Source organism: Cricetulus griseus (assembly GCF_003668045.3).
Source record: "Cricetulus griseus strain 17A/GY chromosome 1 unlocalized genomic scaffold, alternate assembly CriGri-PICRH-1.0 chr1_0, whole genome shotgun sequence".
NCBI classification, from domain to species: Eukaryota; Metazoa; Chordata; class Mammalia; order Rodentia; family Cricetidae; genus Cricetulus; species Cricetulus griseus.
In genome coordinates this window covers 17,071,153-17,089,249 of record NW_023276806.1, presented here as the reverse complement: position 1 = coordinate 17,089,249, position 18,097 = coordinate 17,071,153, and positions in this window count along the sequence as shown.

The following is an 18,097-nucleotide window of genomic DNA, read 5'->3' as shown; positions in this document are numbered from 1 at the left end:
GATCTAACTGCCTTGTATATTTGTTAAAACAATGTACTTTTGGGTCCCCTGATCCCTTTTGCAAATAAGAGGCACTGATTAATAAAGTATGATTTAGCCTAGCTGCTAAATTAATAAAATAACACACACAAACACACACACACACACACACACACACACACACACACACACACACACACACACACACGCATGCACACACACTATTGTACAGTGAAAGCTTGTCTAAACGGAGCTCCCCAGCATATAGGACCTGGTACCCAACCTCTAAATGAAATGTGTGGAGCCTTCCAATGCTAATCTGGAGGGAAGCTACCTCCATTCTATTTTCAAATTCTTGGTAAATATTCTGTGCTACCCTTTCCTTCTCACTATGAAGAGTTGAACTTTAGATTGTTCACATCTCTTGATAAGACCTACCCACCTGCATCTACATAGCAGAACTTGAGTCATAAGTCTCTCCTTGGGCTACTCTGTGATGATAATGGTCTCTCTCCCACTTTGGAATTGGAAACTCATTGGGAAATACAGCTCATTTACATTATAGTTAATTAGGTCCTCTAGGGAGATCCTCTTGAAGTATGCCTAGCATTCTATAATAGAAAGCCTCAGTACTATTTCCTTGTAGATCACAGACAGCACACTAATGTTCCTCATGCCATCATTCAATATAGTTTGTATTATTTCATTGCATACTCAAATGTGCTGTTAACATTCTTTCATTTATTCTTAGAATTTTAGTATTGATACTTAGCAAAGCCTTAAAACAATAACAAAATGTATCTCTAACCCTATAATTACAAAATAACCTAGTTGAACCCTTTTATTTAAGAGTTACTTTTACTCCTCAACATAACCATTGTATTAATTTTATCATAGTTAATATTCTGTATCTATTTCTGTGTAAGAAGAAAGCAGCCTTGTTCTTTCTTAAAGTGTCTCTGTAACTTAATCAAATTATTATTTCCTATTCGTTTGCATTCAGTCTTCTATTTTTTTCTCAGAGTCCAAACAAAAAGAATCCACTTCCTCAAAATTGAGAATTTTCTCCAAAATTTACTTGGAAGTTCCCCCACTTCTTGCAACTTTTCTCCCAGTTGCCATTCATCCATTTGGCTTGAGGGATTCCACTCTATAAGTAAATAGTGAGCAAAGTGAAATTATTTTATATACCTGCTGTATTTCCTCCAGACATACCAATTCTTTTTTTTATGATACCTTCAAGCTTTGTTCATGGAATGGGAGAAAGAAAAACTCCTCATATGATATACTGCTGATGTGGCATTGGTTTCCTCTGGGCGTGTTTTCAGTCCTTCAAGTCCATGGAAAGTTTGAATTTTCTGAAGATGCCTATGCTGGAGCCTCCCTAAACCACTCTCTTACTGTGGTCCTCTCTGACTCCTCCCTCACACCCACTCTTCTACAATATACTCCAGAAGACCATGAAGACAGTGTTTCATGCCAAGCTTTTCTTTTGGAAGACCCAAGTTCAGAAAAATCCCAGGAGTCTTTCCAGGAAACAACTCATGTGCTTAGCTACACCTTGGAGGGAGTGTGTCCTCAAATGTACCCATCACTCCTGTTTTATCACAACTCACTCCACCCATTCTCTGGTGTTAGATGTTTCAGAGAACACTCAGCTCACCAGTCCTAGCACAAACACATCCTAGAACATACTTGCCATCCTTGAACAGGGCTTCTAAAGCTCCCAGATGTACTTAGCTTTATAAAGAGAGTGAGGAAGCATTATGTTACATGCTCCCATCAGGAGCTGAGGAGACAGAAGGGAACATGGATACCAATGCACCTTCATATTTCTCTCCATGGAATCCTCCCTTGGCAATCTCCATCACGCTAACAGATCCTCAGTTGCCTATGTGGAAGGTTGTTTAACACAAAAGGTTGCACAATTTCTTAGTTTTGTGCTTTTATGAAAGGAATAGTCACAGCTTCAAAGTTGAAGGGTAGAGCTAGAGACATGTAATCCAGAGAATTTGAGCCTATGTTTGAAGGGCAATTGGCAGAAATTAAACCCAATTGTCTTTCCTCTCTGAACCTGGGTTGATCATGTGAAGCAAATGTCAGGAATCTTGGACATGAACTGGTATGAAAAGCCGGTATAACCCTTTAAACTATATTCACCATGAAATGAGGATGACCAACTCATATTGGAAAAATTGAATGAACTCATCATAATGTCTGTCATGTAAGTTTTAAATATATCATTCTTCTATCAGGCAGATACTTCACAATATATTTATTTTTAAATTACAATTATTAAAACATATTAATTGCACAAATGATTAGAATCCACTGTGACACTTTTGGAAATGCTTACATTATGTATGGATCACATTAGCTACTTTCCATGGTGTTTCCTCAATAGTCTCTCCCCACTTTTGGCTGTCTTGTTCAGATTTCCTTATATTCATATTTTCTATTTTAGGCCATCTTTGTTTGTTTACATAGGAGGGGAAATATCCTATTATGGTCTTTCTGTGTCAGGGATGTATCACTTAGCATGATATCCTACATTAATATGTAAATTAATGAAAATTACAGGATTTCATTCTTTTTTAAGGCAGGACCTACTTCATTGCATACACACACACACACACACACACACACACACACACTTCTTTGTTTATCCATTGTTGGCAGACCTATGATTCCATTTCTTGGCTTTTTAACTAATGCCAAATTGTACATGGCTCTATAGGTGTCTCTTTTATTGGCTTATTTCCTCCAGACACATACCAGGAGTTCCAGTTTCCAAAGATAATGTTCCATAATTTCCACAGGATTCCTTCAATTTTGTCTCTGCCTGGGTGTAATGATTAATATTGTTTGTCAACTTGGCAAGGTCTAGAATCCCCTAGAAGCAACCCTCTGGGCATGTCTGTGAAAGAATTTCAAGACTGTCTATTTGAGTTGAGAACACCCCTGCTGAATGTGGACAGTACCATTGTGTTGTCTGTGACATGAGAAGGAATACAAGGGGGAGGCTAGGAAGGACTCCAGCATCCATGTGTCTCTGCTTCCTGGCCTCAGATGCAAAGTGCCTGCTGCATGAAGCTCCTGCTGCCATGACATCTTCTCCATGGTGGACTGCACCCTGTAACCATGAGCCAAAGCAAACCTTTCATTCCTTAAGTTCCTTTTGTTAAGTATAGTGTTGAAGCAACAAGAAAAGCAAGTAATACCAAACATTGGTACCAGCAGGGTCACCTTTGCTATATTAATCTGACCATGTGGCCCTTGGAGCATACCAGGTATAAAATGGCCCCCTCACTGGGTTCAATTGCAGCCTGAATCACACATTCATGAAAGACTGTGATAAGTAACATTAAGCCACTGTGCTGTTATCCTGTCTTTGAACAGAGTAACAGGAAGTGTATATGATCTGGTGATAACATGAGAGGTACATCCCAGGGCATCAGTACACTCACTCTGTTGAAGGCCCAGAAGTGAATACAAGGTGTTCAGGCCTTAGAAAATGTAAACAGAGAAAGCAGAGAAGGTCCACATAACTATCTAGGCAGATGTGTGCTCACATGGAATCATTTGGGGCCAGCACAAATCTGTCTCTACATGTTAGTTTTGTCAAAGTTACCATGATCAAAGACATAACACAAAATATATCATTTAAACAGTCTCAAGGATACAATCTCTTGGCATGAAGTGTTGTATTATGTCACAGATCTTTAGTTTTATTTTTCTAATATTCTAAGTAGAATAATGTAGAAAAGATCCATTAGAAGATTTATTATACACTGCTTGTATAGGGCATTTCCAAGCATGACTTTAGTTGCTATTTGGAACAGAACAACCTGGAGAAATAGCTGAAACAGGTCATTGGCGTTAGCCCTCTGACTCCAAAGGTTCCAGCTGTCAATTTGACTAATACCTTTTAAGACAAAAGCCTAATTAACATGTGTGCTTCTTTGAAATCTCACTGGCTTACATGTCCCACCTTGTGGTATTTGAGTATAAAATGAGAATTCAAACTGGACCAGATACAGGAGACATTCTGGCTTCAGTTCATTGATAACATTGCCTCTGTACTGCTCTCACTGGTGTTGGACTGCTTATCACAGAAACACTCCCACAACAGATCAGCCAAGCCATTCAGATTTTCTGTTTAATTTTCTGTTTGCCTCACTTTTGGAAAATTCTAGTATGCTTAATAATTATGTAACTTTAGCTGATTACTACATTTATATAAATAAAAAGATAAGGTATGTACCATCCCTCTAACTCTAATCTTAGCATATCCCGTTGAGGTTCACTGATATTCATGTGTATTGTTTCTTTATTCTGTCGACAAACAATATTACATTTTATGAATACCATGTTATATTTACCCATTTCTCAGTTCATCCTTTGCACTGATTTTACCACTTAGCTATTATGAATCGTATTTTACCCAGCTATGCATCAAGGTTTATGTGGACACATGTTTATTTCTCTTCACTACACACCTAAGTGTGCAATTGATAGATCCCTAGTAATTCTGTGTAACTATTTGAGAAACTGCAAACCTATCTTAAAGTTCCAGTACCATTATACATTCTTCACTGATTAATGTGTCCTGATTGTTTGCATCTTCAGTAATGCCACTGTGAGAGATTTGAGTGCAGTTACCCTAGTAGTAGGGAAGAAATTGCATTATGGTTTTGTGATGGGGCGGTCCTTCTGTGTATATGTTTGTCTTATTGGTTGTCAAATAAGGCACTGTTGGCCAATAGAGAAGCAAGTTAGGCTGGAGTAGGATAGAAGAAGGATTCTGGGAAATGTAGGAAAGAGGGGAATCGCCATGTGATCCTAGGGTAGAGAGGACACATGCTTCTGGCATCCTCGATATGTCTTTATAAAATATATAGATTATTGGTTATGGTTGCTAATTAAGACTGAGCTAGCAAATAAGAAATCCTAGTCATTTGCCAGCAGCATCATAACTAATATAAGACTCTCTGTGTTATTTGGGGGACTGAATGTGATGGCTAAACTCAAGTGGCTGGCAGAAAGAGTTATTATAACCTTTTTGACTTGAAACACCCTAATGTCTGGTAACCTTGAGTTATAACGTCCTCTTTGCTGTTTGCACACATAAAGAAGTATCACCTCATATGCTTTGTATACTTTGGTGTGTTATAGTTTATCTTTCCATTTAGTGCTTCACAGAGTTGGTATGAGTATTTCCTACCAAATAAGTGATCTGTATTTCTCCACTTTCTTGGCGTTGTGATTTGAAATACAAGTCTTCAATTTTAATTTTACTTTGATTTTTTTTTGTAATTTTTCTGTAAAATCCTTTTTTGGGAGGCTGTTTTGAGATAGGGTTTCTTTGTTAAGCCCCGGCTGTCCTGGAACTTATTTAGTAGATGATGCTGGGCTTGAACTCACAGGGATCTACCTGCTCTGCCTCATGAGTCTGGAATTAAAGGCATGTGCCACCACCCCAGCATATTTTTGTGTGTGCGAAGCTGTTGATGAAATCCAAGACATCATAATATAACCCTGTGTTATTGTTTAAAGTTTCAGTTATTTTAGCTTCTACAATTTGACCATTGGTTCACTTGGGTTTATTTTTTGCATGATGGTTTATTCACTCAGTTATGTGTGTCAGTTTCCTAAACTTGATATATGTATATACATATGTATATAAATAGTACAGGCCAAGAGAGGTGGATCAGTGAATAAGAGCCTTTGCTACATAACCACGAGGATCCCAGTTCAAATCACCAATACCCATGTTAAAATAAGAGAGACAGTTGAGTGTGACTGCACACACCTGTAAGCCTAGTTCCGAAGTTGGGGAAGAGGCAGGAGGATTGCTGTGACTCACTGCCATCCTAGGCCCAGGTCAAAAGAGAGGCCCTATCTCAAAGGAATAAGGCAGAGCACGCTCAGCGTGTATAAACCACACACATGAATGTACACACAGTAAATGAGAAAAACAGTTAGAAAAAGTGAAACAATTGATAAAATCATATCACAAATGTGGTGTCTTAAAACAGAGCAGAAATTTCCATACAGTTCTGCTGGTAGGGTTACCCAAGCCAAATGTCACAGGCTACCCTCCCTCCACAGTTCTGGAGAATAAAGGTTCTAAGCTTTGATTCTTCCAGCATTATTTACTCTCAGATGCTCACTGGCGTCTCTGCCTCCACCTTTGTCTGGATACTTACCCTTTGTCTGCATCCTCAATTGATCATTTTCACTGTATTTGTGAAATACAAATGAAGTGGATAATATAAGTGTAATTCTTTTTTTTAATTTTTTATTAGTTCATATTAGAAACAAGCTTGCTTCACATGTCAATCCCTTCTCCCTCCCTCTCCCCCCACCTACCCTTGACCCCATCCACCCTCCACTCCTCAGGCAATGTAGGGCCCTCGACGGGGGCTCCCGAATGTCCACGACATCATCCTGGGCCATACCTAGGCCCTCCCCATGTGTCCAGGATGAGAGTAAAGTGAGAAATTACAAATACAGTGCCAGATAGAGATGCAAGTGTATTTACTAGGGAAAAGCCTTACTTACAGAGCTACCTAGCCAGCTGGCGTGCCAGCAGTCTGTACAGCAAGCCAAAAAGGAAACCAAAAGTGCCCAGCTACCTGACTGCCTCTCACTCTACCTCACTCTGACCATCCTAAGTTGGTGTGGCTACAGCTTCCACTACAATTCCCCTTTTACTCTAAAAGAAGATTAAGACTTAACAGTGTAAAATATCCAAAATTAACAATCATAAAGGTGAAATATAAGAAGACACAACAATCTGCTTATGTCAATTCCTAACTATCAATTTTAACTAAACCCTAAAGTCATCTGAAAGTGGTATCCAAGCCTGAACACCTCCTTTAAATCCCAACCATAAACAATAAGAAGCTATCCCTAACTAGGTATATACACTAATGTAAGTGACAACAATGAGGGAAATGGCGTAGCATCCTTGAGGTTACTTTCTGATGAAATGGGACAATGATATCCTTGTGGGACCCTGTAGGAAGAAAATGTTAGTATAGTACATGTCTTGAATGAATTGTATCCAGTCCATGGTAGATGGGATTTGCTTGATTGAAGATCTATCTTGAAATCCTCAACTTGATTGAAGTCAGTACATGAAGCTCTGGCTGGAGTGTCAGTTGAAATGGAGCAAGTTGGATCCAGTGCAGTCGAGGAAGTGTGGCCCATTTTCTTTCCGGGGTGTCCAGGGATTGCTGTCAGGCAGGTTTTCATTGGCTGTGTGGGACTCAAACATAAACAGTTATTGGAGAAATGTTTGCTTGTGATGTACACATACTGGGAAAGGCAACAATGGGAGAATACCGATTATGAGAGGGTATACACCTTGAAAGAAAGATCCACAAAAAGGCAAAGACCGTCCCCAAATTCTTCTTTTATTCTGTATTACATCAATTGGCTTCTTCATACAATACAGAAACTCTAAAGTTTAGTTAAACAACGTGCTTGGATTTTAGAAGAGGAAATCCAACTCTAAATCCACCATTGGTTTAATTGAATAGGGACTAGGAAATAAAGAGAAATAGAGTTCTCTGAGAGACAGCTGTAAAGTTTACCATATGGCACGTTCCTTTTGTTTGATGGTTATAGTTACCTTTTCTTCTTAATCATCTACCTTATCATCTTCAAGGGCCATTTTAAATGCTTTAAGTCATGTCCTTCTACACCAATAATCGTCAGTAGTTGAGAAATTTTCCCTAATAATTTCTGAAGAGAATTAAGAGTTTGATAATGATCTCTCCTAATTTGTACCTTTTGAGGTCTGATTCTTTGTAAGTCTATCTTGTAACCTAAATAGTTAATAGAATCTCCTCTTTGTATCTTTTCTGGGGCAATCTGTAATCTTCAACAAAGCTGAACTTCCTTCACCATTTCAAACATACTTTCCAAAGTTTCTTTATTAGAATCTGATAAAAGAATGTCATCCATGTAATGATAAACAAGAGATTGTGAAAATTTTTTATGAATTATTTCTAAAGGTTGCTGTACAAGTGCTGACACAAAGTACACTATTTAGCATTCCTTGTGGCAAAGCTCTTCACTGATATCTCCTAACTGGCTGTGAAATATTAAGAGTTGGTACAGTAAATGCAATTTTTTCTCTATCATTTTCCTGTAACGGTATTGTGAAAAAACAGTCTGCCAGATCAATGACTATGATAGGCCATCCTTTAGGTATTAAGGAAGGTAATGGCATTCCAAGTTGCAGAGAGCCCATTGGTTGAATTACCTTATTTATGGCTCTCAGGTCTGTCAGCATTCTCCACTTACCTGACTTCCTTTTGATAACAAATACAGGAGAATTCCAAGGACTTGTAGATTCCTCTATATGTCCAGCATCCAGCTGTTCCTGTATTGACTTTTCTAAAGCTTCTAGCTTCTCAGAGGTCATAGGCCATTGTCCTACCCAAACTGGTTCATCTGTAAGCCACTTCAATGGCAGGGCCTTTGGCTCCTCTGAAGGTCCATCATTTGTACCTAGTTTCTGTACAGCATGGATGGTTGGTAACTGTTTTCATAGCATCTTGCCAGATCTTTTCTTCTATCTAAAGATTTTACATAATTTGTATCCGACATTGGAGGAATATTAATCTGAGTATTCCATTGCTGTAAGAGATCATGACCCCAGAGATTTATAGGTATATCTGGCACCTATGGTTTCAATATCCCTTTCTGTCCTTCCTGTCCAATGCACCAAGGTAACACTCTGTCAAACTGTAGATAGAGTTCCAATTCCTAAAAATTATACATTTGCCTCTCTAAGAGGCCATTTCTGAAGCCAAGACTTTTGGGTAATAATAGTTACATCTGCCCCAGTGTCTACTAAGCCAGTAATAACTTGATTATGAATTTTAACTTTCAACTGAGGCCTTTTATCATTAATAGAAGCTTGCCAAAATATGTGTTTCTCATTATGTCCAGTCACATTTGATTCTTCATTACTATTCTAACTACCATCTAGAGCAGTATCATTTTTCACAATAGGCAAAGAATTATCTATTCCTCCTGTGAGAGATTGTCTCCCACTGCTATGACCTTTCTCGATGTGGGGGACTTCTTGAGGCCCCCCATTGGGGTTTCCCGACCTTAACATGTCCCTGGCCTAACTACCTTCATTGGTCCAGTGACTGCCCTTACCACATCTTCTACACAATCCAGAAGGCAGTGGCCTTCTGTATGAGGCATTGTTAGAATTTGTTTGTCTACAATTTCTCTTATTATGTCCCATTCTATCACAGCTGAAACATCCAGGTTCCTGGTGCCTTCATGGTCTCCTGTGGAAGGCTCTTCCTACCCAAGGTTCTGGTTCATAGTAGTAGTAACCTCTAGCCTCTTGGTACCTATGTTGACCTGTATAAGGTGCTTCTCCTTCTCAAGCCCTTGTGTCCTCACCTCTAGAACTTTTAATCTCCTGTTGCCTTTTTAAACCTCTTGAGATGGCTTCTCCTACCCAAGCTCCAGTGTCTTCCACATGATAGTCAATGTTGGCTGCATACAAAACCCATTCTTCTAGCGGAGCTGATTTGATCTTTAAAGTCAAAAGTATTGTTTTGAATATTGGGTTTGCATTCTCATAAGCTATTGTATATATATATAATTGTTTATCTTGTTTCTGGATCTGTTACCTGTAATTCTACTGCCCTAGTTAACCTTTCTCAGAAGTCCTGGAACTGTTCTGTAGGTCCCTGTTCTATTCTGGTATAAGCTTCTAGGCATTCTCCTGGCTCATGAACCTTATCCCAGGCATTTAATGCTGCTTTCCTGCATAGGGACAGTATATGTTCATCATACTCAGCCTGAACCTGAGCATAATAACCTGAGGGTTAGCATAAATACCCTCACCAAGAATCTTATCTAGGGGTCTTCAAAATCTTCCTTTATGCCTTGACGCTCAAGGAGCTTTGCTCCTTCCCTGAACAATGCCCTCCACTGGATTTGGCATGAATTCTCAAGTACAGTTGCTATCAATCCTTCCCAATCTGTGGGTGTCACCCTGTTAAAGGTTGCCCATGAATGTAATAGCTGTTTTACATATGGGGTATGGAGATCATATGAGACAACTGATTCTTTAATATTCTTAACATCCTTCAGCTGTATAGGTTGCCATTCATAAGCCATCCATCCATGAGGGTGTTTCTTAGAAGCTGGCTTTTCTACCATGGTAGCTGGGTATACTAATGGTGTACAAGTAACAACCTTAGAGGAATAGTCATGATACCTGGGTGGAGTAGGTGCCTCTGATTGGAGTGATTGTGCCTCTGAAGCATCCCAACGATCTTTGAGCCTAGCAATGATATACTTATGAAAAGTCTCAATCTCCTTAATCATAAAAGATTCCAAGAATGTTAGTGAATTTGTAAATTGTTCTAACTATTCCTCTAGACATTTTTCTAGGTCTTTAATATGGTCATCCTTAGGTCAGCATCTGCATGATATGGAAACTGCCTTCTAGGTATTGGAGTCTAGATTCGAGGTCATGATTTGCTGGTTTTGAGTCTTTGGCAATCGACCCTTATGGACCGATGTAATCTGTCATCCCTATACTGTAAATTATCTTCCAAACATTCAAATCTAGACTCAAATTTGTGATCTAATACCTTAGATGCTTCAATAATTGACTGAAGGCATTGTCCTATTCTTCAACCCTATCCTGGGTATTTTGCACCTTTGCATCTAGTTTATGGGTAACAGTTCCTAATCTGAGTTTCTAGCTGGCTACAGATATTCTTAAGCTCATCACAGTCTTCTGAAAGCCTAACCTCTAAGGCCTCAAACATGGAGGATCTCTCTGTGTTTGTCTTATCATAAATATGCTGCATCTCATCAGACAGCTCTGTCTTTAGCGTATTGGACACAGAGCCAAGCTTATCATCTAATTTCTGTTCCACTTGCCACACGATTGTGGTCTGACCTAATCTGTTCTCCAAAACCTCATTCCATAAAGCTGTTATTTCCTGTAAGTAGGTGGTGAGGTTATCCTTATCCCCATTCCTGAGTCCTCTAGCTAGTAATATTATTTGTACCAGCAAGCTAACTGCCATTATGGTATATAGACTGGTAATTGGCAGAGTAGCATCCTCCTCAAACATTGAATTCAAGTACTAAGCAAAAATATTACCAATTTTAGCAAATGATAAATATTCTGTCATAATTTTACCTGATTTCTACTCCAGATGCAGTAACTATCTTTGACCAGCAGGTAGCGCAGGGATTCAGTTAGTCTGAGGCGTTTGGCAGTGGCCGGTGGCAGCTGTGGAGAGAGGTCACAAAAGTGGCTGCACTTATCTTAGAGAGTATATTGCCTTGCAGCTGCAACCACTGAAAGAGATACAGTTTTACTCCTCAGCTACCAGGGGAAGCTGCTGCTGAAATCCGAGGCCTGCTCGGCTCTAGGCAGGAGGCATCTGGGCATGGGCACGGGTAGGCTGCAGTGTGAACCAGTCCCGTGCACGCAGCTAGAAACTGTCTCCCAGCTGTGCAGACAGTTCAGAGACTCTCATCAGCAGCGGAAATGCACTTTTGTGGCACAGTGGGTTGGCTGTGAGCTGGGAGCACCTGTGGAGAGAGGGCACTTTCCTGGCCTAGGCCACCAGCCCGGTGTAACCCACAGGCTGCCACAAATGGAGCCTAGGTTTCCAATATCCCACTCCTGACAACCAGATAAAATGGAAAAATTACCAATACAGAGCCAGATAGAGATACAAGGGTATTTAATAGGGAAAAGACTTACAGAGCGACTAGACAGCCGGAACGGCAGCAGTCTGTACAGCAAGGTGAAAAGGAAACCAAACGTGCCCAGCCCCCTGACTGCCTCTCACTCTACCTCACCCTGACCATACCCTTGCAGGCATGGTCAGAAACAACTGTAGCCAGCCCCTAAGTAGGCGTGGCTACAGCTTCACCTACACGAGAGTTCAACTCTTCTCGTGGGATGGTCTCTCAAAGTCCCTTCTTATACCAGGGAAAAATACTAATCCACTACCAGGGGCCCCCTAGAGTGCAGAGGCCTCCTAATTGACATCCAAGTTCAGGGGTCTGGATCAGTTCTGTACTGGCCTCCCAGACAGCATTCTGGTGTCCATGTGTTCCCCATTTTACTGGCCAATAGTTTCTGTGGATTTAATCAGCTTGGTCCCAGCCCCTTTTATCTTCATTCCTCCATCTCTGCAACTAAGTTCCAGAGTTCAGTTCAGTGTATATCTGTGGGTGTTTGCCTCTGCTTCCATCAGCCACTGGATGAGGACTCTAGAATGGCATAAAAAGTACTCATCAGTCTCATTATAGGGGAAGGGCATGTAGGTTATCCTCTCCATCATTGCCTAGATTGTCACTCCATGTCATCCTTGTAGGGCTCTGGAAATTTCCCTAGTGCCAAATCTCTCCTCAGACCTATAATGGCTCCCTCTAATATGGTATCTCTCATCCTGCTCTCCTCTATTCTTCCCCCAACTCAATATTTGTGCTCCTCTATTTCCTCCTCTCATCTCCTCTTCTCCTCCTCTTATTCTGGCAGCTCCCTTTCCCCTACCCTCATGCTCCCAATTAGCTCAGGAGTTCCTGCCCCTTCCCATTCCTGGACTCCATGAATTTTTTTCCCTTAGAGTTCTTCTTGTTTCCTAGTTTCTTTGGTGAAGGGTATTGTAGACTGGTAATGCTTTGCTCTATGTCTAAAATTCATAGATGAGTGAGTACATACCATGATTGTCTTTCTGTGATTGGGTTACCTCATTCAGGATGGTTTCTTCTAGTTCCATCCCTTTGCCTGCAAATTTCAACATTCTATTGCTTTTTTCTACTGAGTAATACTCCATTGTATAAATGTACCACATTTTCTCTATCCATTCTTCAGTTGAGGGGCATCTAGGATGCTTCCAGGTTCTGGCTATTACAAACAATGCTGCTATGAACATGGTTGAACATAAGTCCTTGTTGTATGGACATGAATTATTTGGGTATATGCCCAAGAGACAAATTGCTAAATCTTGGTAGACTGATTTCCATTTTTTCTGAGCAACTGCCATACCGATTTCCAAAGTGGTCTTACAAGTTTGCACTCACCAGCAATGGAGGAATGTTCCTTTTTCTCCATACTCTCTCCAGCAGAGATTGTCATTGGTGTTTTTGCTTTTAGCCATTCTGGCTGGTGTAAGATGGTATCTCAGAGTTGTTTTGAGTTGCATTTCTCTGATGGCCAAGGATTTTGGGCACATTCTTAAGTGTCTTTCAGCCATTTCCAATTGCTCTGTTGAGAATTCTCTATATAGTTTTGCACCCAACTTTTTAATTTCATTGTTTGGTATTTTAGTGGCTAGCTTCTTGAGTTCATTGTATAATTTGGAAATCACTCTGTCAGATGTGGGGTTGGTGAAGATCTTTCTCCATTCTGTGGGCTGTCGTTTTGTCTTTTGTCCTTTGCCTTACAGAAGCTTTTCAGTTTCAGGCGGTCCCATTTATTAATTGCTGATCTCAATGTGCTACTGGTGTAATGTTCAGGAAGCTGTCTCCTGTGCCAATCTGTTCAAGAGTATCACCCACTTTCTCTTCTAGAAGATTCAGTGTGGCTGGATTTATGTTGAGACTATGTTGAGACTTATCCATTTGGACTTAAGTTTTGTGCTTGGTGAAAGATGGATTTATTTGCAATCTTCTTCGTGTCTGAATCCAGTTGTGTCAGCCCCATTTGTTGATGATGCTATCTTTCTTCAATTGTTTAGATTTAGCATCTTTGTCAAAAATAAGGTGTTCATATGTGTGTGGGTTTATATCAGGGTTTTCAATTGTATTCCAATTGTCTATCTGTCTAATTTAGTGCCAATATCAAGCTGTTTTCAGAACTATGGCTCTATAATAGAGCTTGAAGTCAGGGATGGTGATGCCTCCAGAAGATCCTTGATTTTACCAAGTTGTTTTGGCTCTCCTGGGTTTTTTGTTTTTCCATATAAAATTGAGTATTGTTCTTTCAAGGTCTGTGAAGAGCTGTGTTGGGATTTTAATGGGGATTGCATTGAATCTGTAAATTACTTTGGCAAGATTGCTCTTTTTACTATGTTGATTCTACCTATCCAAGAGCATGGGAGATCTTTCCATTTTCTGGTATCTTCTTTATTTTCTTTCTTTAAAGACTCAAAGTTCTTACTGTACAGGTCTTTCACTTTTGTGGTTAGTGTTTCCCCAAGATATTTTATGTTGCTTGTGGATATTGTGAATGGTGATGTTTCACTGATTTCCTTCTCATTGGATTTATCATATGTTTATAGTAGGGGTACTGAGTTTTTGAGGTAGTTTTGTATCCTGCTACCTTGCTGAAGGTGTTTATCAGCTGTAGGAGTTCCCAGGTAGAGTTTTTTGGCTCACTTATGTAAACTGTCATATCATCTGCAAATAGAGAAAGTTTGACCTCTTCCTTTCCAATTTGTATCCTTTTGATCTCCTTTTCTGGTCTTATTGCTCTGGCTAGAACATTAAGGATAATATTGAAGAGATATGGAGAGAGTGGACAGCCTTGTCTTGTTCCTGATTTTAGACGAGTCACTTTGAGTTTCTCTCCATTTCATTTGTTGTTGGCTGTTGGTTTGGTGTATATTGCTTTTATCATGTTTAGATATGTTCCTGTTTTTCCTGTTCTCTCCAAGATCTGTACCATGAAGCTCTTGGATTGGATTTTGTCAAAGGCTTTTTGAGCATCTAGTGAGATGATCATGTGGTTTTTCTTTTTCAGTTTGTTTATATGGTGGATTACATTGTTGGAGTTTCATATGTTGAACCATGCTTGCATACCTGCGATGAAGCCTACTTCTTCATAGTGGATGATTTTTCTGATGTGTTCTTGGATTTGATTCGCCAATATTTTGTTGAGTATTTTTGCATCGATGTTCATAGGGGATATTGGTCTGTAGTTCTCTTTTTTAGTTGTATCCTTGTGTGGCTTCAGTATCAAAGTGATTGTAGCTTCATAAAAAGAGTTTGGCAATGCCCCTTCTGCTTCTATTGTGTGGAACTATTTGGGAATACTAGTATTAACTCTTGTTTGAATTTCTGGTAGAATTCTGCAATGAAGCCATCTTGCCCTGGGCTTTTGTTGGTTGGGAGGCTTTTGATGACTGTCTCTATTTCTTTAGGCATTATAGGTCGATTTAAAATGCTTATCTGTTCTTGGTTTAATTTTGGTAAGTGATATGTATCCAGAAAATTGTCCATTTCCTTGAGATTTTCGAATTTTGTGGAGTACAGGTTTTCAAAATTGACCTGATGATTCTCTGGATTTCCTCAGTGTCCGTTGTTATGCCCCCTTTTCATTTCTGATTTTGTTAATTAGCAGGCTCTCTCTCTCTCTCTCTCTCTCTCTCTCTCTCTCTCTCTGTCTCTCTCTCTCTGCCTTTTGGTTAGTTTGGATAGAGGTTTGTCTTCTCAAAGAACCAACTCTTTGTTTCCTGGCATCTACTCCTCCTTGGTGAGTTTGCTTCTTTTTGCACTAAACCTTTGAGTCATTCCTTATGGCCACTTGTGTCAGATGACTCTGAGCATCGAGGAGGAGCAGGAGCCGGAAACAGCCGCTTGCCTATCTGGGCTGGTGTATTGAGGCCGGGCTGCCTCTGGGTGTTCGGTGTTCGGAACCCACCACCAAGGAACTGGGTCTGGCACCCTTAATTATTATTTTTTAGTGTAGAACGAATAATATAAACCCAGAAACAGATATTGGCATTCAAGCTGAAGATCAGAGGATCAAAGTGGCCAAGCTAACAGACAGGTCTTAACTTTACCAAGGGTGGGGAGATCCTGACCTCAAAGTGGCTAGAGAGTAATTGCCAGTGGCTGGAGTCTGATTGTCAGGGACTTAATACTGAATGCTGCATGAGACCCTGGGTTTCTTCTTATAGATCTATCTAGTGCTAGGATTAAAGGCATGAGCTGTTTCTCTTTTAGACTGATTCACTGTCATGTAGCCCTGGGTGGCCTTAAACTCATGGAGATCCCTCTGTCTGTGTCTCCTTAGTCCTGGGATTAAAGGTGTGTGCCACCCCTGCCCCCTTTCTATGGTTGTCTAATATGTCTGGTGTTGCATTTTGATCTTGAGTGGATTTCTTAGATCATAAACAACAGATTACCACATTTTAGTTCTCCAATATCTAGTTCTAGAAAATGGGTTAGGTTTGCAGCATTCAAAATTGTGTAAATGTGGGCAGTGTCTCATAGCACTTACAATCTTAGATGAATAAGCATGGGTAGTTAAATGCACTGTGAGTTTAGTGTTCCAAGCAACTAAACCCCAAATAATATCATATAAGTTATTGTCATTCCTACACTTCTCAAACTGTGTACCAAACATGAGATATATGTCTTGTTTCAAATCTAGCCCCACCCTACCCCCAACTACCAGCAGTTTCTTAGCACTCTTCCACCTAGAAAACACTGAGAAACTGGATGATACCTGTTACCAAACACTCTCCCAGAACTCTGCAAGATAATGATGGTTTAATTTTACTGAATACTATTAGTTTTACCGTTCTTTCTTATAAATGTCCTTGCTGACATACCTCTTATTCAGCTGCCTTAGCAGAAAGTATTTGTGAAAACTGTGGACTGCCCAGAAAATTGGAGAGGTAAAGTCCACGTGCCTAAGGAATAAATCAGAACATCCACATTGGAGACTGAAGAAGCCTAGTGCTCTTAGCTTCTCCCTAAGAGGCTTTCTTGCCAAAGCAAAAGGATTTCTGCTTGAGGTGAGTCAGGGGAGCAGGGTGGGCAGGATTCCAGGACACTGCTGTTCACCTGTGGAATAACCACTCCACAGGAGGCTGCTGTGCTCTGGTTGTGGGTCATCAGTGCACTTAGAATCCAGGGTTTGTAAGGAGGAGGGAGGGTGTGCCTTCAAAGCCACTGTTTCCACTCTGCTCAATAGACTCCAGCCAGAAGACTCCACAGAGGGCTGAGGGACTCATTGTCTTTACCTGGACGAATCTTAAATAACATTTGTTGCCTAAAGATTCTCACACAAACTCATCTAACAGGTGATAGTTTGCACAGCTCTTGAAAAAGGAAGGAGAGCAACTTGGAGCATGTGAAACAGACACATTTTCCACTGACTACTCAGGAGATTATAAAGGTTTCTGCAGACACTTTTCCTGGGCCAATATTGTTGCTTTTTTCCTGTTTTGTGGTGGCACAACTCTAGTGAAAATCAAAACTCTCAGGACTCAAGAGATAGCCCAGCAGTTAAGAGGACTTATGTTCCTCTAGAGGAGCTGAGTTTGTGTTGAGAAAACTCAACACAATTCCTCTAAAATCAGGAACAAGACAAGGCTGTTCACTCCCTCCATATCTCTTCAGTATTGTACTTGAATTTCTACCTAGAACAATAAGACAACAAAGGAGATCAAGGGGATACAATTTGGAAAAGAGTAAGTCAAACATTCACTATTTGCAGATGATATGAGAGTTTACATAAGTGACCCAAAAATTATACCAGGGAACACCCTACAGCTGATAAACACCATCAGCAAAGTGGCAGGATGCAAGCTTAACTCAAAAAAAAAAAAACAGTAGCCCTACTATACACAGATGATAAACACACTGAGAAAGAAATCAGAGAAACATCACCCTTTACAGTTACCATGAACAACATAAAATACCTTGGAGTAACTGTAACCAAACAATTGAAAAACTTGTATAACAGGAACTTTAAGTCTTTAAAGAGAGAAATTAAAGAAGATACAGAATTGCCAGGTGGTGGTGGTGGTATACACCTTTAATTCCAGCACTCCAGAGGCAGAGGCAGAGGCAGGTGGATCTCTGTGAGTTAAAGACCAGCCTGGTCTACAAGAGCTAGTTCCAGGACAGCCTCCAAAGTCACAGAGAAAGACTGTCTCAAGAAACAAACAAACAAAACAAAACAAAAGAACAAAACAAACAAAACAACCCCACAGTACCAGAAAATGGAAAGATCTCCCTAGTTCTTAGATAGGTAGGATGAGCCAACTAAAAATGGCAATCTTTCCAAAAGCAATCTACAGATTTCATGCAATCCCTATAAAAATCCAAGCAAAATTCTTCACACACCCTGAAAGAACAATTC